Source organism: Hyla sarda, unplaced genomic scaffold (genome assembly GCF_029499605.1).
Source record: "Hyla sarda isolate aHylSar1 unplaced genomic scaffold, aHylSar1.hap1 scaffold_330, whole genome shotgun sequence".
Taxonomy (NCBI): Eukaryota; Metazoa; Chordata; class Amphibia; order Anura; family Hylidae; genus Hyla; species Hyla sarda.
Window position 1 is genome coordinate 186,220 of NW_026610043.1, and position 25,386 is coordinate 211,605.

Consider the following 25,386-nt stretch of genomic DNA (forward strand, 5'->3'; position numbering starts at 1 on the left):
AGCGGCACCACCATCGATTGTCAGGTCACCCGGATTCAGCAAATACCAGAGTCCAAAATTATGCAGGTTTATACTGTTAATTTTCAGTTTATCGTTACAGTTGGTGTTATTCCATGTCGGAAGGGACGCAGCTACAGCCAGTGGGGTAACTAGAGACAGGCAGGCAGCTATGTGCAACAAAGGTAGGCGTGTTGTTTTCATATGCAGATCTGAAATATTGTCTTATATGCAAGAGGAGGAGTGATGGGGGTTCAGGCAAAAGCCAGGCTATGGATTGCATTGCTAAATGCTCCATCAGAGTGCAATGGTCGCCTGTCCTTTTTTTAAGTGATGATGTGGGTTTAGCCTGTGCTGTATGTATGTATGGGTGGCTGACTGCCACCCACCGAGAAAGTGTATGGGAGGCTGGTTGGCTGCCAGCCTTCCTTCCATTCCTATGAGTAATGTGAGTGCTCATGAAGGGGACATGGTTGGGTCCACCCCTTTCCCGGTTATCCCCTCTAGGCCTTTTGGCTTAGATCAAGTGTAAAAAAAGAAAGGATCTTGCGACAGATCGCATCCTGAGGCACGTTTTTTTTTGTGTGAATACTTGCACTTGGGTGACTTGTGAGCACATACTGATACATACGTTCCCTATCTGGGGACCATAAATTAAATGGATTTTTGAGAAAGGGAGCTGATTTGGAAGCTTGCTTCTGTCGCCCTATGCATTGACCCGATGTGGCAGTATCTTCGGGTAGTGAACAGTGCACCACCCCATTCCAGTGTTAAACAAGAAAGATTCTCATTTAATCCTCCGTGGGTGAGAATTTGAGTTTGAGAATTGGAGACCAAAATGATGAGTTGCACTGACTGGTTTATGAACGTCTATTCATTTAGCGTTTTAATGACCATGTTTGCACACTGATTGGTGTAAAAAAATAAAATAAAACTAAATAATAATAATCTAGCACACCTGTGCAGGTTTGACATGACATGACAGGTAGCTGTCTTGTGGGTGGTGCTGAATCCTGTTAAATGACATGAGGGTCTCATGCCTATACACAAGGGTGTGTCATTGCTGTTGCTTGACCATGCATTGGTTTCTGTGGTCAGTGAATGATAAAAACAAAATTTACCATCCATTGATGGATGGGAAATCCGCCATGAGGCATTTGTTTTTAGAAACTGCTGCTCACAACCAATGTTGCAATGGAGTGTCTCCATCTGCTGGTGGTATTGGAAAGGCATTAGTGCTATGACAGGGTCTGAAGAAGAAAAAGAAGAAGAAGACGGAAAAAAATATATATAAAAAGAAAAAGAGAGAGAGAGAGAGAGACTGACTTAGTGAGCGAGTGAGTGAGAGAGTGAGAGTGAGTGAAAGTGAATGAGTGAGTGAGTGAGTGAGTGAGTGAGTGAGAACAAATGAGTTAAAGCAAGTGAGTGAGAGAGATCGAATGAATGAAAGTCTGAATGACAGAAAGAAAAAAGGATGAAGAAAGAAGCATGAAGAAAAAAAAATGTATATGGAGTTGCTGACATGAGTGCAATCTACAAAGCCGTTGAGGCTGATCCTCATGGGAGGATTATTGCACCAGGACCCTTAGCACTTTTAAAATGCCATTCAATGCCACGGGCTAGATGTAAACTGCAGATGACCATGTTGTGGTAGTTACCATGGATACCCAAGTGATGTGTGAGCTAACACATAGGCCCAACAGATTCCAAGAAGGCCAGAATCACCAGCGGCACCACCATCGATTGTCAGGTCACCCGGATTCAGCAAATACCAGAGTCCAAAATGATGCAGGTTTATACTGTTAATTTTCAGTTTATCGTTACAGTTGGTGTTATTCCATGTCGGAAGGGACGCAGCTACAGCCAGTGGGGTAACTAGAGACAGGCAGGCAGCTATGTGCAACAAAGGTAGGCGTGTTGTTTTCATATGCAGATCTGAAATATTGTCTTATATGCAAGAGGAGGAGTGATGGGGGTTCAGGCAAAAGCCAGGCTATGGATTGCATTGCTAAATGCTCCATCAGAGTGCAATGGTCGCCTGTCCTTTTTTTAAGTGATGATGTGGGTTTAGCCTGTGCTGTATGTATGTATGGGTGGCTGACTGCCACCCACCCAGAAAGTGTATGGGAGGCTGGTTGGCTGCCAGCCTTCCTTCCATTCCTATGAGTAATGTGAGTGCTCATGAAGGGGACATGGTTGGGTCCACCCCTTTCCCGGTTATCCCCTCTAGGCCTTTTGGCTTAGATCAAGTGTAAAAAAAGAAAGGATCTTGCGACAGATCGCATCCTGAGGCACGTTTTTTTTTGTGTGAATACTTGCACTTGGGTGACTTGTGAGCACATACTGATACATACGTTCCCTATCTGGGGACCATAAATTAAATGGATTTTTGAGAAAGGGAGCTGATTTGGAAGCTTGCTTCTGTCGCCCTATGCATTGACCCGATGTGGCAGTATCTTCGGGTAGTGAACAGTGCACCACCCCATTCCAGTGTTAAACAAGAAAGATTCTCATTTAATCCTCCGTGGGTGAGAATTTGAGTTTGAGAATTGGAGACCAAAATGATGAGTTGCACTGACTGGTTTATGAACGTCTATTCATTTAGCGTTTTAATGACCATGTTTGCACACTGATTGGTGTAAAAAAATAAAATAAAACTAAATAATAATAATCTAGCACACCTGTGCAGGTTTGACATGACATGACAGGTAGCTGTCTTGTGGGTGGTGCTGAATCCTGTTAAATGACATGAGGGTCTCATGCCTATACACAAGGGTGTGTCATTGCTGTTGCTTGACCATGCATTGGTTTCTGTGGTCAGTGAATGATAAAAACAAAATTTACCATCCATTGATGGATGGGAAATCCGCCATGAGGCATTTGTTTTTAGAAACTGCTGCTCACAACCAATGTTGCAATGGAGTGTCTCCATCTGCTGGTGGTATTGGAAAGGCATTAGTGCTATGACAGGGTCTGAAGAAGAAGAAGAAGAAGAAGAAGAAGACGGAAAAAAATATATATAAAAAGAAAAAGAGAGAGAGAGAGAGAGACTGACTTAGTGAGCGAGTGAGTGAGAGAGTGAGAGTGAGTGAGAGTGAATGAGTGAGTGATTGAGTGAGTGAGTGAGTGAGTGAGAACAAATGAGTTAAAGCAAGTGAGTGAGAGAGATCGAATGAATGAAAGTCTGAATGACAGAAAGAAAAAAGGATGAAGAAAGAAGCATGAAGAAAAAAAAATGTATATGGAGTTGCTGACATGAGTGCAATCTACAAAGCCGTTGAGGCTGATCCTCATGGGAGGATTATTGCACCAGGACCCTTAGCACTTTTAAAATGCCATTCAATGCCACGGGCTAGATGTAAACTGCAGATGACCATGTTGTGGTAGTTACCATGGATACCCAAGTGATGTGTGAGCTAACACATAGGCCCAACAGATTCCAAGAAGGCCAGAATCACCAGCGGCACCACCATCGATTGTCAGGTCACCCGGATTCAGCAAATACCAGAGTCCAAAATTATGCAGGTTTATACTGTTAATTTTCAGTTTATCGTTACAGTTGGTGTTATTCCATGTCGGAAGGGACGCAGCTACAGCCAGTGGGGTAACTAGAGACAGGCAGGCAGCTATGTGCAACAAAGGTAGGCGTGTTGTTTTCATATGCAGATCTGAAATATTGTCTTATATGCAAGAGGAGGAGTGATGGGGGTTCAGGCAAAAGCCAGGCTATGGATTGCATTGCTAAATGCTCCATCAGAGTGCAATGGTCGCCTGTCCTTTTTTTAAGTGATGATGTGGGTTTAGCCTGTGCTGTATGTATGTATGGGTGGCTGACTGCCACCCACCGAGAAAGTGTATGGGAGGCTGGTTGGCTGCCAGCCTTCCTTCCATTCCTATGAGTAATGTGAGTGCTCATGAAGGGGACATGGTTGGGTCCACCCCTTTCCCGGTTATCCCCTCTAGGCCTTTTGGCTTAGATCAAGTGTAAAAAAAGAAAGGATCTTGCGACAGATCGCATCCTGAGGCACGTTTTTTTTTGTGTGAATACTTGCACTTGGGTGACTTGTGAGCACATACTGATACATACGTTCCCTATCTGGGGACCATAAATTAAATGGATTTTTGAGAAAGGGAGCTGATTTGGAAGCTTGCTTCTGTCGCCCTATGCATTGACCCGATGTGGCAGTATCTTCGGGTAGTGAACAGTGCACCACCCCATTCCAGTGTTAAACAAGAAAGATTCTCATTTAATCCTCCGTGGGTGAGAATTTGAGTTTGAGAATTGGAGACCAAAATGATGAGTTGCACTGACTGGTTTATGAACGTCTATTCATTTAGCGTTTTAATGACCATGTTTGCACACTGATTGGTGTAAAAAAATAAAATAAAACTAAATAATAATAATCTAGCACACCTGTGCAGGTTTGACATGACATGACAGGTAGCTGTCTTGTGGGTGGTGCTGAATCCTGTTAAATGACATGAGGGTCTCATGCCTATACACAAGGGTGTGTCATTGCTGTTGCTTGACCATGCATTGGTTTCTGTGGTCAGTGAATGATAAAAACAAAATTTACCATCCATTGATGGATGGGAAATCCGCCATGAGGCATTTGTTTTTAGAAACTGCTGCTCACAACCAATGTTGCAATGGAGTGTCTCCATCTGCTGGTGGTATTGGAAAGGCATTAGTGCTATGACAGGGTCTGAAGAAGAAAAAGAAGAAGAAGACGGAAAAAAATATATATAAAAAGAAAAAGAGAGAGAGAGAGAGAGACTGACTTAGTGAGCGAGTGAGTGAGAGAGTGAGAGTGAGTGAAAGTGAATGAGTGAGTGAGTGATTGAGTGAGTGAGTGAGTGAGAACAAATGAGTTAAAGCAAGTGAGTGAGAGAGATCGAATGAATGAAAGTCTGAATGACAGAAAGAAAAAAGGATGAAGAAAGAAGCATGAAGAAAAAAAAATGTATATGGAGTTGCTGACATGAGTGCAATCTACAAAGCCGTTGAGGCTGATCCTCATGGGAGGATTATTGCACCAGGACCCTTAGCACTTTTAAAATGCCATTCAATGCCACGGGCTAGATGTAAACTGCAGATGACCATGTTGTGGTAGTTACCATGGATACCCAAGTGATGTGTGAGCTAACACATAGGCCCAACAGATTCCAAGAAGGCCAGAATCACCAGCGGCACCACCATCGATTGTCAGGTCACCCGGATTCAGCAAATACCAGAGTCCAAAATGATGCAGGTTTATACTGTTAATTTTCAGTTTATCGTTACAGTTGGTGTTATTCCATGTCGGAAGGGACGCAGCTACAGCCAGTGGGGTAACTAGAGACAGGCAGGCAGCTATGTGCAACAAAGGTAGGCGTGTTGTTTTCATATGCAGATCTGAAATATTGTCTTATATGCAAGAGGAGGAGTGATGGGGGTTCAGGCAAAAGCCAGGCTATGGATTGCATTGCTAAATGCTCCATCAGAGTGCAATGGTCGCCTGTCCTTTTTTTAAGTGATGATGTGGGTTTAGCCTGTGCTGTATGTATGTATGGGTGGCTGACTGCCACCCACCCAGAAAGTGTATGGGAGGCTGGTTGGCTGCCAGCCTTCCTTCCATTCCTATGAGTAATGTGAGTGCTCATGAAGGGGACATGGTTGGGTCCACCCCTTTCCCGGTTATCCCCTCTAGGCCTTTTGGCTTAGATCAAGTGTAAAAAAAGAAAGGATCTTGCGACAGATCGCATCCTGAGGCACGTTTTTTTTTGTGTGAATACTTGCACTTGGGTGACTTGTGAGCACATACTGATACATACGTTCCCTATCTGGGGACCATAAATTAAATGGATTTTTGAGAAAGGGAGCTGATTTGGAAGCTTGCTTCTGTCGCCCTATGCATTGACCCGATGTGGCAGTATCTTCGGGTAGTGAACAGTGCACCACCCCATTCCAGTGTTAAACAAGAAAGATTCTCATTTAATCCTCCGTGGGTGAGAATTTGAGTTTGAGAATTGGAGACCAAAATGATGAGTTGCACTGACTGGTTTATGAACGTCTATTCATTTAGCGTTTTAATGACCATGTTTGCACACTGATTGGTGTAAAAAAATAAAATAAAACTAAATAATAATAATCTAGCACACCTGTGCAGGTTTGACATGACATGACAGGTAGCTGTCTTGTGGGTGGTGCTGAATCCTGTTAAATGACATGAGGGTCTCATGCCTATACACAAGGGTGTGTCATTGCTGTTGCTTGACCATGCATTGGTTTCTGTGGTCAGTGAATGATAAAAACAAAATTTACCATCCATTGATGGATGGGAAATCCGCCATGAGGCATTTGTTTTTAGAAACTGCTGCTCACAACCAATGTTGCAATGGAGTGTCTCCATCTGCTGGTGGTATTGGAAAGGCATTAGTGCTATGACAGGGTCTGAAGAAGAAGAAGAAGAAGAAGAAGAAGACGGAAAAAAATATATATAAAAAGAAAAAGAGAGAGAGAGAGAGAGACTGACTTAGTGAGCGAGTGAGTGAGAGAGTGAGAGTGAGTGAGAGTGAATGAGTGAGTGATTGAGTGAGTGAGTGAGTGAGTGAGAACAAATGAGTTAAAGCAAGTGAGTGAGAGAGATCGAATGAATGAAAGTCTGAATGACAGAAAGAAAAAAGGATGAAGAAAGAAGCATGAAGAAAAAAAAATGTATATGGAGTTGCTGACATGAGTGCAATCTACAAAGCCGTTGAGGCTGATCCTCATGGGAGGATTATTGCACCAGGACCCTTAGCACTTTTAAAATGCCATTCAATGCCACGGGCTAGATGTAAACTGCAGATGACCATGTTGTGGTAGTTACCATGGATACCCAAGTGATGTGTGAGCTAACACATAGGCCCAACAGATTCCAAGAAGGCCAGAATCACCAGCGGCACCACCATCGATTGTCAGGTCACCCGGATTCAGCAAATACCAGAGTCCAAAATGATGCAGGTTTATACTGTTAATTTTCAGTTTATCGTTACAGTTGGTGTTATTCCATGTCGGAAGGGACGCAGCTACAGCCAGTGGGGTAACTAGAGACAGGCAGGCAGCTATGTGCAACAAAGGTAGGCGTGTTGTTTTCATATGCAGATCTGAAATATTGTCTTATATGCAAGAGGAGGAGTGATGGGGGTTCAGGCAAAAGCCAGGCTATGGATTGCATTGCTAAATGCTCCATCAGAGTGCAATGGTCGCCTGTCCTTTTTTTAAGTGATGATGTGGGTTTAGCCTGTGCTGTATGTATGTATGGGTGGCTGACTGCCACCCACCGAGAAAGTGTATGGGAGGCTGGTTGGCTGCCAGCCTTCCTTCCATTCCTATGAGTAATGTGAGTGCTCATGAAGGGGACATGGTTGGGTCCACCCCTTTCCCGGTTATCCCCTCTAGGCCTTTTGGCTTAGATCAAGTGTAAAAAAAGAAAGGATCTTGCGACAGATCGCATCCTGAGGCACGTTTTTTTTTGTGTGAATACTTGCACTTGGGTGACTTGTGAGCACATACTGATACATACGTTCCCTATCTGGGGACCATAAATTAAATGGATTTTTGAGAAAGGGAGCTGATTTGGAAGCTTGCTTCTGTCGCCCTATGCATTGACCCGATGTGGCAGTATCTTCGGGTAGTGAACAGTGCACCACCCCATTCCAGTGTTAAACAAGAAAGATTCTCATTTAATCCTCCGTGGGTGAGAATTTGAGTTTGAGAATTGGAGACCAAAATGATGAGTTGCACTGACTGGTTTATGAACGTCTATTCATTTAGCGTTTTAATGACCATGTTTGCACACTGATTGGTGTAAAAAAATAAAATAAAACTAAATAATAATAATCTAGCACACCTGTGCAGGTTTGACATGACATGACAGGTAGCTGTCTTGTGGGTGGTGCTGAATCCTGTTAAATGACATGAGGGTCTCATGCCTATACACAAGGGTGTGTCATTGCTGTTGCTTGACCATGCATTGGTTTCTGTGGTCAGTGAATGATAAAAACAAAATTTACCATCCATTGATGGATGGGAAATCCGCCATGAGGCATTTGTTTTTAGAAACTGCTGCTCACAACCAATGTTGCAATGGAGTGTCTCCATCTGCTGGTGGTATTGGAAAGGCATTAGTGCTATGACAGGGTCTGAAGAAGAAGAAGAAGACGGAAAAAAATATATATAAAAAGAAAAAGAGAGAGAGAGAGAGAGACTGACTTAGTGAGCGAGTGAGTGAGAGAGTGAGAGTGAGTGAGAGTGAATGAGTGAGTGATTGATTGAGTGAGTGAGTGAGTGAGTGAGAACAAATGAGTTAAAGCAAGTGAGTGAGAGAGATCGAATGAATGAAAGTCTGAATGACAGAAAGAAAAAAGGATGAAGAAAGAAGCATGAAGAAAAAAAAATGTATATGGAGTTGCTGACATGAGTGCAATCTACAAAACCGTTGAGGCTGATCCTCATGGGAGGATTATTGCACCAGGACCCTTAGCACTTTTAAAATGCCATTCAATGCCACGGGCTAGATGTAAACTGCAGATGACCATGTTGTGGTAGTTACCATGGATACCCAAGTGATGTGTGAGCTAACACATAGGCCCAACAGATTCCAAGAAGGCCAGAATCACCAGCGGCACCACCATCGATTGTCAGGTCACCCGGATTCAGCAAATACCAGAGTCCAAAATGATGCAGGTTTATACTGTTAATTTTCAGTTTATCGTTACAGTTGGTGTTATTCCATGTCGGAAGGGACGCAGCTACAGCCAGTGGGGTAACTAGAGACAGGCAGGCAGCTATGTGCAACAAAGGTAGGTGTGTTGTTTTCATATGCAGATCTGAAATATTGTCTTATATGCAAGAGGAGGAGTGATGGGGGTTCAGGCAAAAGCCAGGTTATGGATTGCATTGCTAAATGCTCCATCAGAGTGCAATGGTCGCCTGTCCTTTTTTTAAGTGATGATGTGGGTTTAGCCTGTGCTGTATGTATGTATGGGTGGCTGACTGCCACCCACCCAGAAAGTGTATGGGAGGCTGGTTGGCTGCCAGCCTTCCTTCCATTCCTATGAGTAATGTGAGTGCTCATGAAGGGGACATGGTTGGGTCCACCCCTTTCCCGGTTATCCCCTCTAGGCCTTTTGGCTTAGATCAAGTGTAAAAAAAGAAAGTATCTTGCGACAGATCGCATCCTGAGGCACGTTTTTTTTTGTGTGAATACTTGCACTTGGGTGACTTGTGAGCACATACTGATACATACGTTCCCTATCTGGGGACCATAAATTAAATGGATTTTTGAGAAAGGGAGCTGATTTGGAAGCTTGCTTCTGTCGCCCTATGCATTGACCCGATGTGGCAGTATCTTCGGGTAGTGAACAGTGCACCACCCCATTCCAGTGTTAAACAAGAAAGATTCTCATTTAATCCTCCGTGGGTGAGAATTTGAGTTTGAGAATTGGAGACCAAAATGATGAGTTGCACTGACTGGTTTATGAACGTCTATTCATTTAGCGTTTTAATGACCATGTTTGCACACTGATTGGTGTAAAAAAATAAAATAAAACTAAATAATAATAATCTAGCACACCTGTGCAGGTTTGACATGACATGACAGGTAGCTGTCTTGTGGGTGGTGCTGAATCCTGTTAAATGACATGAGGGTCTCATGCCTATACACAAGGGTGTGTCATTGCTGTTGCTTGACCATGCATTGGTTTCTGTGGTCAGTGAATGATAAAAACAAAATTTACCATCCATTGATGGATGGGAAATCCGCCATGAGGCATTTGTTTTTAGAAACTGCTGCTCACAACCAATGTTGCAATGGAGTGTCTCCATCTGCTGGTGGTATTGGAAAGGCATTAGTGCTATGACAGGGTCTGAAGAAGAAGAAGAAGAAGATGGAAAAAAATATATATAAAAAGAAAAAGAGAGAGAGAGAGAGAGACTGACTTAGTGAGCGAGTGAGTGAGAGAATGAGAGTGAGTGAGAGTGAATGAGTGAGTGATTGAGTGAGTGAGTGAGTGAGTGAGAACAAATGAGTTAAAGCAAGTGAGTGAGAGAGATCGAATGAATGAAAGTCTGAATGACAGAAAGAAAAAAGGATGAAGAAAGAAGCATGAAGAAAAAAAAATGTATATGGAGTTGCTGACATGAGTGCAATCTACAAAGCCGTTGAGGCTGATCCTCATGGGAGGATTATTGCACCAGGACCCTTAGCACTTTTAAAATGCCATTCAATGCCACGGGCTAGATGTAAACTGCAGATGACCATGTTGTGGTAGTTACCATGGATACCCAAGTGATGTGTGAGCTAACACATAGGCCCAACAGATTCCAAGAAGGCCAGAATCACCAGCGGCACCACCATCGATTGTCAGGTCACCCGGATTCAGCAAATACCAGAGTCCAAAATGATGCAGGTTTATACTGTTAATTTTCAGTTTATCGTTACAGTTGGTGTTATTCCATGTCGGAAGGGACGCAGCTACAGCCAGTGGGGTAACTAGAGACAGGCAGGCAGCTATGTGCAACAAAGGTAGGCGTGTTGTTTTCATATGCAGATCTGAAATATTGTCTTATATGCAAGAGGAGGAGTGATGGGGGTTCAGGCAAAAGCCAGGCTATGGATTGCATTGCTAAATGCTCCATCAGAGTGCAATGGTCGCCTGTCCTTTTTTTAAGTGATGATGTGGGTTTAGCCTGTGCTGTATGTATGTATGGGTGGCTGACTGCCACCCACCCAGAGAGTGTATGGGAGGCTGGTTGGCTGCCAGCCTTCCTTCCATTCCTATGAGTAATGTGAGTGCTCATGAAGGGGACATGGTTGGGTCCACCCCTTTCCCGGTTATCCCCTCTAGGCCTTTTGGCTTAGATCAAGTGTAAAAAAAGAAAGGATCTTGCGACAGATCGCATCCTGAGGCACGTTTTTTTTTGTGTGAATACTTGCACTTGGGTGACTTGTGAGCACATACTGATACATACGTTCCCTATCTGGGGACCATAAATTAAATGGATTTTTGAGAAAGGGAGCTGATTTGGAAGCTTGCTTCTGTCGCCCTATGCATTGACCCGATGTGGCAGTATCTTCGGGTAGTGAACAGTGCACCACCCCATTCCAGTGTTAAACAAGAAAGATTCTCATTTAATCCTCCGTGGGTGAGAATTTGAGTTTGAGAATTGGAGACCAAAATGATGAGTTGCACTGACTGGTTTATGAACGTCTATTCATTTAGCGTTTTAATGACCATGTTTGCACACTGATTGGTGTAAAAAAATAAAATAAAACTAAATAATAATAATCTAGCACACCTGTGCAGGTTTGACATGACATGACAGGTAGCTGTCTTGTGGGTGGTGCTGAATCCTGTTAAATGACATGAGGGTCTCATGCCTATACACAAGGGTGTGTCATTGCTGCTGCTTGACCATGCATTGGTTTCTGTGGTCAGTGAATGATAAAAACAAAATTTACCATCCATTGATGGATGGGAAATCCGCCATGAGGCATTTGTTTTTAGAAACTGCTGCTCACAACCAATGTTGCAATGGAGTGTCTCCATCTGCTGGTGGTATTGGAAAGGCATTAGTGCTATGACAGGGTCTGAAGAAGAAGAAGAAGAAGACGGAAAAAAATATATATAAAAAGAAAAAGAGAGAGAGAGAGAGAGACTGACTTAGTGAGCGAGTGAGTGAGAGAGTGAGAGTGAGTGAGAGTGAATGAGTGAGTGAGTGATTGAGTGAGTGAGTGAGTGTTTGAGTGAGAACAAATGAGTTAAAGCAAGTGAGTGAGAGAGATCGAATGAATGAAAGTCTGAATGACAGAAAGAAAAAAGGATGAAGAAAGAAGCATGAAGAAAAAAAAATGTATATGGAGTTGCTGACATGAGTGCAATCTACAAAGCCGTTGAGGCTGATCCTCATGGGAGGATTATTGCACCAGGACCCTTAGCACTTTTAAAATGCCATTCAATGCCACGGGCTAGATGTAAACTGCAGATGACCATGTTGTGGTAGTTACCATGGATACCCAAGTGATGTGTGAGCTAACACATAGGCCCAACAGATTCCAAGAAGGCCAGAATCACCAGCGGCACCACCATCGATTGTCAGGTCACCCGGATTCAGCAAATACCAGAGTCCAAAATGATGCAGGTTTATACTGTTAATTTTCAGTTTATCGTTACAGTTGGTGTTATTCCATGTCGGAAGGGACGCAGCTACAGCCAGTGGGGTAACTAGAGACAGGCAGGCAGCTATGTGCAACAAAGGTAGGCGTGTTGTTTTCATATGCAGATCTGTAATATTGTCTTATATGCAAGAGGAGGAGTGATGGGGGTTCAGGCAAAAGCCAGGCTATGGATTGCATTGCTAAATGCTCCATCAGAGTGCAATGGTCGCCTGTCCTTTTTTTAAGTGATGATGTGGGTTTAGCCTGTGCTGTATGTATGTATGGGTGGCTGACTGCCACCCACCCAGAAAGTGTATGGGAGGCTGGTTGGCTGCCAGCCTTCCTTCCATTCCTATGAGTAATGTGAGTGCTCATGAAGGGGACATGGTTGGGTCCACCCCTTTCCCGGTTATCCCCTCTAGGCCTTTTGGCTTAGATCAAGTGTAAAAAAAGAAAGGATCTTGCGACAGATCTCATCCTGAGGCACGTTTTTTTTTTTTGTGTGAATACTTGCACTTGGGTGACTTGTGAGCACATACTGATACATACGTTCCCTATCTGGGGACCATAAATTAAATGGATTTTTGAGAAAGGGAGCTGATTTGGAAGCTTGCTTCTGTCGCCCTATGCATTGACCCCATGTGGCAGTATCTTCGGGTAGTGAACAGTGCACCACCCCATTCCAGTGTTAAACAAGAAAGATTCTCATATAATCCTCCGTGGGTGAGAATTTGAGTTTGAGAATTGGAGACCAAAATGATGAGTTGCACTGACTGGTTTATGAATGTCTATTCATTTAGCGTTTTAATGACCATGTTTGCACACTGATTGGTGTAAAAAAAAAAAATAAAACTAAATAATAATAATCTAGCACACCTGTGCAGGTTTGACATGACATGACAGGTAGCTGTCTTGTGGGTGGTGCTGAATCCTGTTAAATGACATGAGGGTCTCATGCCTATACACAAGGGTGTGTCATTGCTGTTGCTTGACCATGCATTGGTTTCTGTGGTCAGTGAATGATAAAAACAAAATTTACCATCCATTGATGGATGGGAAATCCGCCATGAGGCATTTGTTTTTAGAAACTGCTGCTCACAACCAATGTTGCAATGGAGTGTCTCCATCTGCTGGTGGTATTGGAAAGGCATTAGTGCTATGACAGGGTCTGAAGAAGAAGAAGAAGAAGACGGAAAAAAAATATATATAAAAAGAAAAAGAGAGAGAGAGAGAGAGACTGACTTAGTGAGCGAGTGAGTGAGAGAGTGAGAGTGAGTGAGAGTGAATGAGTGAGTCAGTGATTGAGTGAGTGAGTGAGTGAGAACAAATGAGTTAAAGCAAGTGAGTGAGAGAGATCGAATGAATGAAAGTCTGAATGACAGAAAGAAAAAAGGATGAAGAAAGAAGCATGAAGAAAAAAAAATGTATATGGAGTTGCTGACATGAGTGCAATCTACAAAGCCGTTGAGGCTGATCCTCATGGGAGGATTATTGCACCAGGACCCTCAGCGCTTTTAAAATGCCATTCAATGCCACGGACTAGATGTAAACTGCAGATGACCATGTTGTGGTAGTTACCATGGATACCCAAGTGATGTGTGAGCTAACACATAGGCCCAACAGATTCCAAGAAGGCCAGAATCACCAGCGGCACCACCATCGATTGTCAGGTCACCCGGATTCAGCAAATACCAGAGTCCAAAATGATGCAGGTTTATACTGTTAATTTTCAGTTTATCGTTACAGTTGGTGTTATTCCATGTCGGAAGGGACGCAGCTACAGCCAGTGGGGTAACTAGAGACAGGCAGGCAGCTATGTGCAACAAAGGTAGGCGTGTTGTTTTCATATGCAGATCTGAAATATTGTCTTATATGCAAGAGGAGGAGTGATGGGGGTTCAGGCAAAAGCCAGGCTATGGATTGCATTGCTAAATGCTCCATCAGAGTGCAATGGTCGCCTGTCCTTTTTTTAAGTGATGATGTGGGTTTAGCCTGTGCTGTATGTATGTATGGGTGGCTGACTGCCACCCACCCAGAAAGTGTATGGGAGGCTGGTTGGCTGCCAGCCTTCCTTCCATTCCTATGAGTAATGTGAGTGCTCATGAAGGGGACATGGTTGGGTCCACCCCTTTCCCGGTTATCCCCTCTAGGCCTTTTGGCTTAGATCAAGTGTAAAAAAAGAAAGGATCTTGCGACAGATTGCATCCTGAGGCACGTTTTTTTTTGTGTGAATACTTGCACTTGGGTGACTTGTGAGCACATACTGATACATACGTTCCCTATCTGGGGACCATAAATTAAATGGATTTTTGAGAAAGGGAGCTGATTTGGAAGCTTGCTTCTGTCGCCCTATGCATTGACCCGATGTGGCAGTATCTTCGAGTAGTGAACAGTGCACCACCCCATTCCAGTGTTAAACAAGAAAGATTCTCATTTAATCCTCCGTGGGTGAGAATTTGAGTTTGAGAATTGGAGACCAAAATGATGAGTTGCACTGACTGGTTTATGAACGTCTATTCATTTAGCGTTTTAATGACCATGTTTGCACACTGATTGGTGTAAAAAAATAAAATAAAACTAAATAATAATAATCTAGCACACCTGTGCAGGTTTGACATGACATGACAGGTAGCTGTCTTGTGGGTGGTGCTGAATCCTGTTAAATGACATGAGGGTCTCATGCCTATACACAAGGGTGTGTCATTGCTGTTGCTTGACCATGCATTGGTTTCTGTGGTCAGTGAATGATAAAAACAAAATTTACCATCCATTGATGGATGGGAAATCCGCCATGAGGCATTTGTTTTTAGAAACTGCTGCTCACAACCAATGTTGCAATGGAGTGTCTCCATCTGCTGGTGGTATTGGAAAGGCATTAGTGCTATGACAGGGTCTGAAGAAGAAGAAGAAGAAGAAGAAGAAGACGGAAAAAAATATATATAAAAAGAAAAACAGAGAGAGAGAGAGACTGACTTAGTGAGCGAGTGAGTGAGAGAGTGAGAGTGAGTGAGAGTGAATGAGTGAGTGAGTGATTGAGTGAGTGAGTGAGTGAGAACAAATGAGTTAAAGCAAGTGAGTGAGAGAGATCGAATGAATGAAAGTCTGAATGACAGAAAGAAAAAAGGATGAAGAAAGAAGCATGAAGAAAAAAAAATGTATATGGAGTTGCTGACATGAGTGCAATCTACAAAGCCGTTGAGGCTGATCCTCATGGGAGGATTATTGCACCAGGACCCTCAGCGCTTTTAAAATGCCATTCAATGCCACGGACTAGATGTAAACTGCAGATGACCATGTTGTGGTAGTTACCATGGATACCCAAGTGATGTGTGAGCTAACACATAGGCCCAACAGATTCCAAGAAGGCCAGAATCACCAGCGGCACCACCATCGATTGTCAGGTCACCCGGATTCAGCAAATACCAGAGTCCAAAATGATGCAGGTTTATACTGTTAATTTTCAGTTTATCGTTACAGTTGGTGTTATTCCATGTCGGAAGGGACGCAGCTACAGCCAGTGGGGTAACTAGAGACAGGCAGGCAGCTATGTGCAACAAAGGTAGGCGTGTTGTTTTCATATGCAGATCTGAAATATTGTCTTATATGCAAGAGGAGGAGTGATGGGGGTTCAGGCAAAAGCCAGGCTATGGATTGCATTGCTAAATGCTCCATCAGAGTGCAATGGTCGCCTGTCCTTTTTTTAAGTGATGATGTGGGTTTAGCCTGTGCTGTATGTATGTATGGGTGGCTGACTGCCACCCACCCAGAAAGTGTATGGGAGGCTGGTTGGCTGCCAGCCTTCCTTCCATTCCTATGAGTAATGTGAGTGCTCATGAAGGGGACATGGTTGGGTCCACCCCTTTCCCGGTTATCCCCTCTAGGCCTTTTGGCTTAGATCAAGTGTAAAAAAAGAAAGGATCTTGCGACAGATCGCATCCTGAGGCACGTTTTTTTTTGTGTGAATACTTGCACTTGGGTGACTTGTGAGCACATACTGATACATACGTTCCCTATCTGGGGACCATAAATTAAATGGATTTTTGAGAAAGGGAGCTGATTTGGAAGCTTGCTTCTGTCGCCCTATGCATTGACCCGATGTGGCAGTATCTTCGGGTAGTGAACAGTGCACCACCCCATTCCAGTGTTAAACAAGAAAGATTCTCATTTAATCCTCCGTGGGTGAGAATTTGAGTTTGAGAATTGGAGACCAAAATGATGAGTTGCACTGACTGGTTTATGAACGTCTATTCATTTAGCGTTTTAATGACCATGTTTGCACACTGATTGGTGTAAAAAAATAAAATAAAACTAAATAATAATAATCTAGCACACCTGTGCAGGTTTGACATGACATGACAGGTAGCTGTCTTGTGGGTGGTGCTGAATCCTGTTAAATGACATGAGGGTCTCATGCCTATACACAAGGGTGTGTCATTGCTGTTGCTTGACCATGCATTGGTTTCTGTGGTCAGTGAATGATAAAAACAAAATTTACCATCCATTGATGGATGGGAAATCCGCCATGAGGCATTTGTTTTTAGAAACTGCTGCTCACAACCAATGTTGCAATGGAGTGTCTCCATCTGCTGGTGGTATTGGAAAGGCATTAGTGCTATGACAGGGTCTGAAGAAGAAGAAGAAGAAGAAGAAGGAGAAGAAGAAGACGGAAAAAAATATATATAAAAAGAAAAAGAGAGAGAGAGAGAGAGACTGACTTAGTGAGCGAGTGAGTGAGAGAGTGAGAGTGAGTGAGAGTGAATGAGTGAGTGATTGAGTGAGTGAGTGAGTGAGAACAAATGAGTTAAAGCAAGTGAGTGAGAGAGATCGAATGAATGAAAGTCTGAATGACAGAAAGAAAAAAGGATGAAGAAAGAAGCATGAAGAAAAAAAAATGTATATGGAGTTGCTGACATGAGTGCAATCTACAAAGCCGTTGAGGCTGATCCTCATGGGAGGATTATTGCACCAGGACCCTTAGCACTTTTAAAATGCCATTCAATGCCACGGGCTAGATGTAAACTGCAGATGACCATGTTGTGGTAGTTACCATGGATACCCAAGTGATGTGTGAGCTAACACATAGGCCCAACAGATTCCAAGAAGGCCAGAATCACCAGCGGCACCACCATCGATTGTCAGGTCACCCGGATTCAGCAAATACCAGAGTCCAAAATGATGCAGGTTTATACTGTTAATTTTCAGTTTATCGTTACAGTTGGTGTTATTCCATGTCGGAAGGGACGCAGCTACAGCCAGTGGGGTAACTAGAGACAGGCAGGCAGCTATGTGCAACAAAGGTAGGCGTGTTGTTTTCATATGCAGATCTGAAATATTGTCTTATATGCAAGAGGAGGAGTGATGGGGGTTCAGGCAAAAGCCAGGCTATGGATTGCATTGCTAAATGCTCCATCAGAGTGCAATGGTCGCCTGTCCTTTTTTTAAGTGATGATGTGGGTTTAGCCTGTGCTGTATGTATGTATGGGTGGCTGACTGCCACCCACCCAGAAAGTGTATGGGAGGCTGGTTGGCTGCCAGCCTTCCTTCCATTCCTATGAGTAATGTGAGTGCTCATGAAGGGGACATGGTTGGGTCCACCCCTTTCCCGGTTATCCCCTCTAGGCCTTTTGGCTTAGATCAAGTGTAAAAAAAGAAAGGATCTTGCGACAGATCGCATCCTGAGGCACGTTTTTTTTTGTGTGAATACTTGCACTTGGGTGACTTGTGAGCACATACTGATACATACGTTCCCTATCTGGGGACCATAAATTAAATGGATTTTTGAGAAAGGGAGCTGATTTGGAAGCTTGCTTCTGTCGCCCTATGCATTGACCCCATGTGGCAGTATCTTCGGGTAGTGAACAGTGCACCACCCCATTCCAGTGTTAAACAAGAAAGATTCTCATTTAATCCTCCGTGGGTGAGAATTTGAGTTTGAGAATTGGAGACCAAAATGATGAGTTGCACTGACTGGTTTATGAACGTCTATTCATTTAGCGTTTTAATGACCATGTTTGCACACTGATTGGTGTAAAAAAATAAAATAAAACTAAATAATAATAATCTAGCACACCTGTGCAGGTTTGACATGACATGACAGGTAGCTGTCTTGTGGGTGGTGCTGAATCCTGTTAAATGACATGAGGGTCTCATGCCTATACACAAGGGTGTGTCATTGCTGTTGCTTGACCATGCATTGGTTTCTGTGGTCAGTGAATGATAAAAACAAAATTTACCATCCATTGATGGATGGGAAATCCGCCATGAGGCATTTGTTTTTAGAAACTGCTGCTCACAACCAATGTTGCAATGGAGTGTCTCCATCTGCTGGTGGTATTGGAAAGGCATTAGTGCTATGACAGGGTCTGAAGAAGAAGAAGACGGAAAAAAATATATATAAAAAGAAAAAGAGAGAGAGAGAGAGAGACTGACTTAGTGAGCGAGTGAGTGAGAGAGTGAGAGTGAGTGAGAGTGAATGAGTGAGTGAGTGATTGAGTGAGTGAGTGAGTGAGTGAGAACAAATGAGTTAAAGCAAGTGAGTGAGAGAGATCGAATGAATGAAAGTCTGAATGACAGAAAGAAAAAAGGATGAAGAAAGAAGCATGAAGAAAAAAAAATGTATATGGAGTTGCTGACATGAGTGCAATCTACAAAGCCGTTGAGGCTGATCCTCATGGGAGGATTATTGCACCAGGACCCTTAGCACTTTTAAAATGCCATTCAATGCCACGGGCTAGATGTAAACTGCAGATGACCATGTTGTGGTAGTTACCATGGATACCCAAGTGATGTGTGAGCTAACACATAGGCCCAACAGATTCCAAGAAGGCCAGAATCACCAGCGGCACCACCATCGATTGTCAGGTCACCCGGATTCAGCAAATACCAGAGTCCAAAATGATGCAGGTTTATACTGTTAATTTTCAGTTTATCGTTACAGTTGGTGTTATTCCATGTCGGAAGGGACGCAGCTACAGCCAGTGGGGTAACTAGAGACAGGCAGGCAGCTATGTGCAACAAAGGTAGGCGTGTTGTTTTCATATGCAGATCTGAAATATTGTCTTATATGCAAGAGGAGGAGTGATGGGGGTTCAGGCAAAAGCCAGGCTATGGATTGCATTGCTAAATGCTCCATCAGAGTGCAATGGTCGCCTGTCCTTTTTTTAAGTGATGATGTGGGTTTAGCCTGTGCTGTATGTATGTATGTATGGGTGGCTGACTGCCACCCACCCAGAGAGTGTATGGGAGTCTGGTTGGCTGCCAGCCTTCCTTCCATTCCTATGAGTAATGTGAGTGCTCATGAAGGGGACATGGTTGGGTCCACCCCTTTCCCGGTTATCCCCTCTAGGCCTTTTGGCTTAGATCAAGTGTAAAAAAAGAAAGGATCTTGCGACAGATCGCATCCTGAGGCACGTTTTTTTTTTTGTGTGAATACTTGCACTTGGGTGACTTGTGAGCACATACTGATACATACGTTCCCTATCTGGGGACCATAAATTAAATGGATTTTTGAGAAAGGGAGCTGATTTGGAAGCTTGCTTCTGTCGCCCTATGCATTGACCCGATGTGGCAGTATCTTCGGGTAGTGAACAGTGCACCACCCCATTCCAGTGTTAAACAAGAAAGATTCTCATTTAATCCTCCGTGGGTGAGAATTTGAGTTTGAGAATTGGAGACCAAAATGATGAGTTGCACTGACTGGTTTATGAACGTCTATTCATTTAGCGTTTTAATGACCATGTTTGCACACTGATTGGTGTAAAAAAATAAAATAAAACTAAATAATAATAATCTAGCACACCTGTGCAGGTTTGACATGACATGACAGGTAGCTGTCTTGTGGGTGGTGCTGAATCCTGTTAAATGACATGAGGGTCTCATGCCTATACACAAGGGTGTGTCATTGCTGTTGCTTGACCATGCATTGGTTTCTGTGGTCAGTGAATGATAAAAACAAAATTTACCATCCATTGATGGATGGGAAATCCGCCATGAGGCATTTGTTTTTAGAAACTGCTGCTCACAACCAATGTTGCAATGGAGTGTCTCCATCTGCTGGTGGTATTGGAAAGGCATTAGTGCTATGACAGAGTCTGAAGAAGAAGAAGAAGAAGACGGAAAAAAATATATATAAAAAGAAAAAGAGAGAGAGAGAGAGAGACTGACTTAGTGAGCGAGTGAGTGAGAGAGTAAGAGTGAGTGAGAGTGAATGAGTGAGTGAGTGATTGAGTGAGTGAGTGAGTGAGTGAGTGAGAACAAATGAGTTAAAGCAAGTGAGTGAGAGAGATCGAATGAATGAAAGTCTGAATGACAGAAAGAAAAAAGGATGAAGAAAGAAGCATTAAGAAAAAAAAATGTATATGGAGTTGCTGACATGAGTGCAATCTACAAAGCCGTTGAGGCTGATCCTCATGGGAGGATTATTGCACCAGGACCCTTAGCACTTTTAAAATGCCATTCAATGCCACGGGCTAGATGTAAACTGCAGATGACCATGTTGTGGTAGTTACCATGGATACCCAAGTGATGTGTGAGCTAACACATAGGCCCAACAGATTCCAAGAAGGCCAGAATCACCAGCGGCACCACCATCGATTGTCAGGTCACCCGGATTCAGCAAATACCAGAGTCCAAAATGATGCAGGTTTATACTGTTAATTTTCAGTTTATCGTTACAGTTGGTGTTATTCCATGTCGGAAGGGACGCAGCTACAGCCAGTGGGGTAACTAGAGACAGGCAGGCAGCTATGTGCAACAAAGGTAGGCGTGTTGTTTTCATATGCAGATCTGAAATATTGTCTTATATGCAAGAGGAGGAGTGATGGGGGTTCAGGCAAAAGCCAGGCTATGGATTGCATTGCTAAATGCTCCATCAGAGTGCAATGGTCGCCTGTCCTTTTTTTAAGTGATGATGTGGGTTTAGCCTGTGCTGTATGTATGTATGTATGGGTGGCTGACTGCCACCCACCCAGAGAGTGTATGGGAGTCTGGTTGGCTGCCAGCCTTCCTTCCATTCATATGAGTAATGTGAGTGCTCATGAAGGGGACATGGTTGGGTCCACCCCTTTCCCGGTTATCCCCTCTAGGCCTTTTGGCTTAGATCAAGTGTAAAAAAAGAAAGGATCTTGCGACAGATCGCATCCTGAGGCACGTTTTTTTTTGTGTGAATACTTGCACTTGGGTGACTTGTGAGCACATACTGATACATACGTTCCCTATCTGGGGACCATAAATTAAATGGATTTTTGAGAAAGGGAGCTGATTTGGAAGCTTGCTTCTGTCGCCCTATGCATTGACCCGATGTGGCAGTATCTTCGGGTAGTGAACAGTGCACCACCCCATTCCAGTGTTAAACAAGAAAGATTCTCATTTAATCCTCCGTGGGTGAGAATTTGAGTTTGAGAATTGGAGACCAAAATGATGAGTTGCACTGACTGGTTTATGAACGTCTATTCATTTAGCGTTTTAATGACCATGTTTGCACACTGATTGGTGTAAAAAAATAAAATAAAACTAAATAATAATAATCTAGCACACCTGTGCAGGTTTGACATGACATGACAGGTAGCTGTCTTGTGGGTGGTGCTGAATCCTGTTAAATGACATGAGGGTCTCATGCCTATACACAAGGGTGTGTCATTGCTGTTGCTTGACCATGCATTGGTTTCTGTGGTCAGTGAATGATAAAAACAAAATTTACCATCCATTGATGGATGGGAAATCCGCCATGAGGCATTTGTTTTTAGAAACTGCTGCTCACAACCAATGTTGCAATGGAGTGTCTCCATCTGCTGGTGGTATTGGAAAGGCATTAGTGCTATGACAGGGTCTGAAGAAGAAGAAGAAGAAGACGGAAAAAAATATATATAAAAAGAAAAAGAGAGAGAGAGAGAGAGAGAGACTGACTTAGTGAGCGAGTGAGTGAAAGAGTGAGAGTGAGTGAGAGTGAATGAGTGAGTGAGTGATTGAGTGAGTGAGTGAGTGAGTGAGTGAGAACAAATGAGTTAAAGCAAGTGAGTGAGAGAGATCGAATGAATGAAAGTCTGAATGACAGAAAGAAAAAAGGATGAAGAAAGAAGCATGAAGAAAAAAAAATGTATATGAAGTTGCTGACATGAGTGCAATCTACAAAGCCGTTGAGGCTGATCCTCATGGGAGGATTATTGCACCAGGACCCTTAGCACTTTTAAAATGCCATTCAATGCCACGGGCTAGATGTAAACTGCAGATGACCATGTTGTGGTAGTTACCATGGATACCCAAGTGATGTGTGAGCTAACACATAGGCCCAACAGATTCCAAGAAGGCCAGAATCACCAGCGGCACCACCATCGATTGTCAGGTCACCCGGATTCAGCAAATACCAGAGTCCAAAATGATGCAGGTTTATACTGTTAATTTTCAGTTTATCGTTACAGTTGGTGTTATTCCATGTCGGAAGGGACGCAGCTACAGCCAGTGGGGTAACTAGAGACAGGCAGGCAGCTATGTGCAACAAAGGTAGGCGTGTTGTTTTCATATGCAGATCTGAAATATTGTCTTATATGCAAGAGGAGGAGTGATGGGGGTTCAGGCAAAAGCCAGGCTATGGATTGCATTGCTAAATGCTCCATCAGAGTGCAATGGTCGCCTGTCCTTTTTTTAAGTGATGATGTGGGTTTAGCCTGTGCTGTATGTATGTATGTATGGGTGGCTGACTGCCACCCACCCAGAGAGTGTATGGGAGTCTGGTTGGCTGCCAGCCTTCCTTCCATTCCTATGAGTAATGTGAGTGCTCATGAAGGGGACATGGTTGGGTCCACCCCTTTCCCGGTTATACCCTCTAGGCCTTTTGGCTTAGATCAAGTGTAAAAAAAGAAAGGATCTTGCGACAGATCGCATCCTGAGGCACGTTTTTTTTTGTGTGAATACTTGCACTTGGGTGACTTGTGAGCACATACTGATACATACGTTCCCTATCTGGGGACCATAAATTAAATGGATTTTTGAGAAAGGGAGCTGATTTGGAAGCTTGCTTCTGTCGCCCTATGCATTGACCCGATGTGGCAGTATCTTCGGGTAGTGAACAGTGCACCACCCCATTCCAGTGTTAAACAAGAAAGATTCTCATTTAATCCTCCGTGGGTGAGAATTCGAGTTTGAGAATTGGAGACCAAAATGATGAGTTGCACTGACTGGTTTATGAACGTCTATTCATTTAGCGTTTTAATGACCATGTTTGCACACTGATTGGTGTAAAAAAATAAAATAAAACTAAATAATAATAATCTAGCACACCTGTGCAGGTTTGACATGACATGACAGGTAGCTGTCTTGTGGGTGGTGCTGAATCCTGTTAAATGACATGAGGGTCTCATGCCTATACACAAGGGTGTGTCATTGCTGTTGCTTGACCATGCATTGGTTTCTGTGGTCAGTGAATGATAAAAACAAAATTTACCATCCATTGATGGATGGGAAATCCGCCATGAGGCATTTGTTTTTAGAAACTGCTGCTCACAACCAATGTTGCAATGGAGTGTCTCCATCTGCTGGTGGTATTGGAAAGGCATTAGTGCTATGACAGGGTCTGAAGAAGAAGAAGAAGAAGACGGAAAAAAATATATATAAAAAGAAAAAGAGAGAGAGAGAGAGAGACTGACTTAGTGAGCGAGTGAGTGAGAGAGTGAGAGTGAGTGAGAGTGAATGAGTGAGTGAGTGATTGAGTGAGTGAGTGAGAACAAATGAGTTAAAGCAAGTGAGTGAGAGAGATCGAATGAATGAAAGTCTGAATGACAGAAAGAAAAAAGGATGAAGAAAGAAGCATGAAGAAAAAAAAATGTATATGGAGTTGCTGACATGAGTGCAATCTACAAAGCCGTTGAGGCTGATCCTCATGGGAGGATTATTGCACCAGGACCCTTAGCACTTTTAAAATGCCATTCAATGCCACGGGCTAGATGTAAACTGCAGATGACCATGTTGTGGTAGTTACCATGGATACCCAAGTGATGTGTGAGCTAACACATAGGCCCAACAGATTCCAAGAAGGCCAGAATCACCAGCGGCACCACCATCGATTGTCAGGTCACCCGGATTCAGCAAATACCAGAGTCCAAAATGATGCAGGTTTATACTGTTAATTTTCAGTTTATCGTTACAGTTGGTGTTATTCCATGTCGGAAGGGACGCAGCTACAGCCAGTGGGGTAACTAGAGACAGGCAGGCAGCTATGTGCAACAAAGGTAGGCGTGTTGTTTTCATATGCAGATCTGAAATATTGTCTTATATGCAAGAGGAGGAGTGATGGGGGTTCAGGCAAAAGCCAGGCTATGGATTGCATTGCTAAATGCTCCATCAGAGTGCAATGGTCGCCTGTCCTTTTTTTAAGTGATGATGTGGGTTTAGCCTGTGCTGTATGTATGTATGTATGGGTGGCTGACTGCCACCCACCCAGAGAGTGTATGGGAGTCTGGTTGGCTGCCAGCCTTCCTTCCATTCCTATGAGTAATGTGAGTGCTCATGAAGGGGACATGGTTGGGTCCACCCCTTTCCCGGTTATCCCCTCTAGGCCTTTTGGCTTAGATCAAGTGTAAAAAAAAAGGATCGGATCTTGCGACAGATCGCATCCTGAGGCACGTTTTTTTTTGTGTGAATACTTGCACCTGGGTGACTTGTGAGCACATACTGATACATACGTTCCCTATCTGGGGACCATAAATTAAATGGATTTTTGAGAAAGGGAGCTGATTTGGAAGCTTGCTTCTGTCGCCCTATGCATTGACCCGATGTGGCAGTATCTTCGGGTAGTGAACAGTGCACCACCCCATTCCAGTGTTAAACAAGAAAGATTCTCATTTAATCCTCCGTGGGTGAGAATTTGAGACCAAAATGATGAGTTGCACTGACTGGTTTATGAACGTCTATTCATTTAGCGTTTTAATGACCATGTTTGCACACTGATTGGTGTAAAAAAATAAAATAAAACTAAATAATAATAATCTAGCACACCTGTGCAGGTTTGACATGACATGACAGGTAGCTGTCTTGTGGGTGGTGCTGAATCCTGTTAAATGACATGAGGGTCTCATGCCTATACACAAGGGTGTGTCATTGCTGTTGCTTGACCATGCATTGGTTTCTGTGGTCAGTGAATGATAAAAACAAAATTTACCATCCATTGATGGATGGGAAATCCGCCATGAGGCATTTGTTTTTAGAAACTGCTGCT

The 25,386-nt window shown here is 43.4% G+C and overlaps 15 pseudogenes; all 15 read left to right on the top strand.

The window, feature by feature from the left end:
* The first annotated feature begins 493 nt into the window (after positions 1-493).
* LOC130330091 (U2 spliceosomal RNA) lies at positions 494-757 on the top strand (annotated as a pseudogene).
* A 1,459-nt stretch (positions 758-2,216) lies between these two features.
* On the top strand, positions 2,217-2,480 carry LOC130330092 (U2 spliceosomal RNA; annotated as a pseudogene).
* Positions 2,481-3,949: 1,469 nt separating this feature from the next.
* On the top strand, positions 3,950-4,213 carry LOC130330094 (U2 spliceosomal RNA; annotated as a pseudogene).
* Positions 4,214-5,676: 1,463 nt separating this feature from the next.
* On the top strand, positions 5,677-5,940 carry LOC130330095 (U2 spliceosomal RNA; annotated as a pseudogene).
* Positions 5,941-7,409: 1,469 nt separating this feature from the next.
* On the top strand, positions 7,410-7,673 carry LOC130330096 (U2 spliceosomal RNA; annotated as a pseudogene).
* A 1,461-nt stretch (positions 7,674-9,134) lies between these two features.
* LOC130330229 (U2 spliceosomal RNA) lies at positions 9,135-9,398 on the top strand (annotated as a pseudogene).
* A 1,460-nt stretch (positions 9,399-10,858) lies between these two features.
* LOC130330097 (U2 spliceosomal RNA) lies at positions 10,859-11,122 on the top strand (annotated as a pseudogene).
* A 1,468-nt stretch (positions 11,123-12,590) lies between these two features.
* On the top strand, positions 12,591-12,857 carry LOC130330218 (U2 spliceosomal RNA; annotated as a pseudogene).
* A 1,461-nt stretch (positions 12,858-14,318) lies between these two features.
* Positions 14,319-14,582, top strand: LOC130330216 (U2 spliceosomal RNA; annotated as a pseudogene).
* A 1,467-nt stretch (positions 14,583-16,049) lies between these two features.
* LOC130330098 (U2 spliceosomal RNA) lies at positions 16,050-16,313 on the top strand (annotated as a pseudogene).
* Positions 16,314-17,787: 1,474 nt separating this feature from the next.
* On the top strand, positions 17,788-18,051 carry LOC130330217 (U2 spliceosomal RNA; annotated as a pseudogene).
* A 1,462-nt stretch (positions 18,052-19,513) lies between these two features.
* Positions 19,514-19,779, top strand: LOC130330180 (U2 spliceosomal RNA; annotated as a pseudogene).
* A 1,472-nt stretch (positions 19,780-21,251) lies between these two features.
* LOC130330100 (U2 spliceosomal RNA) lies at positions 21,252-21,515 on the top strand (annotated as a pseudogene).
* A 1,476-nt stretch (positions 21,516-22,991) lies between these two features.
* Positions 22,992-23,255, top strand: LOC130330254 (U2 spliceosomal RNA; annotated as a pseudogene).
* A 1,460-nt stretch (positions 23,256-24,715) lies between these two features.
* Positions 24,716-24,982, top strand: LOC130330050 (U2 spliceosomal RNA; annotated as a pseudogene).
* Positions 24,983-25,386: the final 404 nt, after the last annotated feature.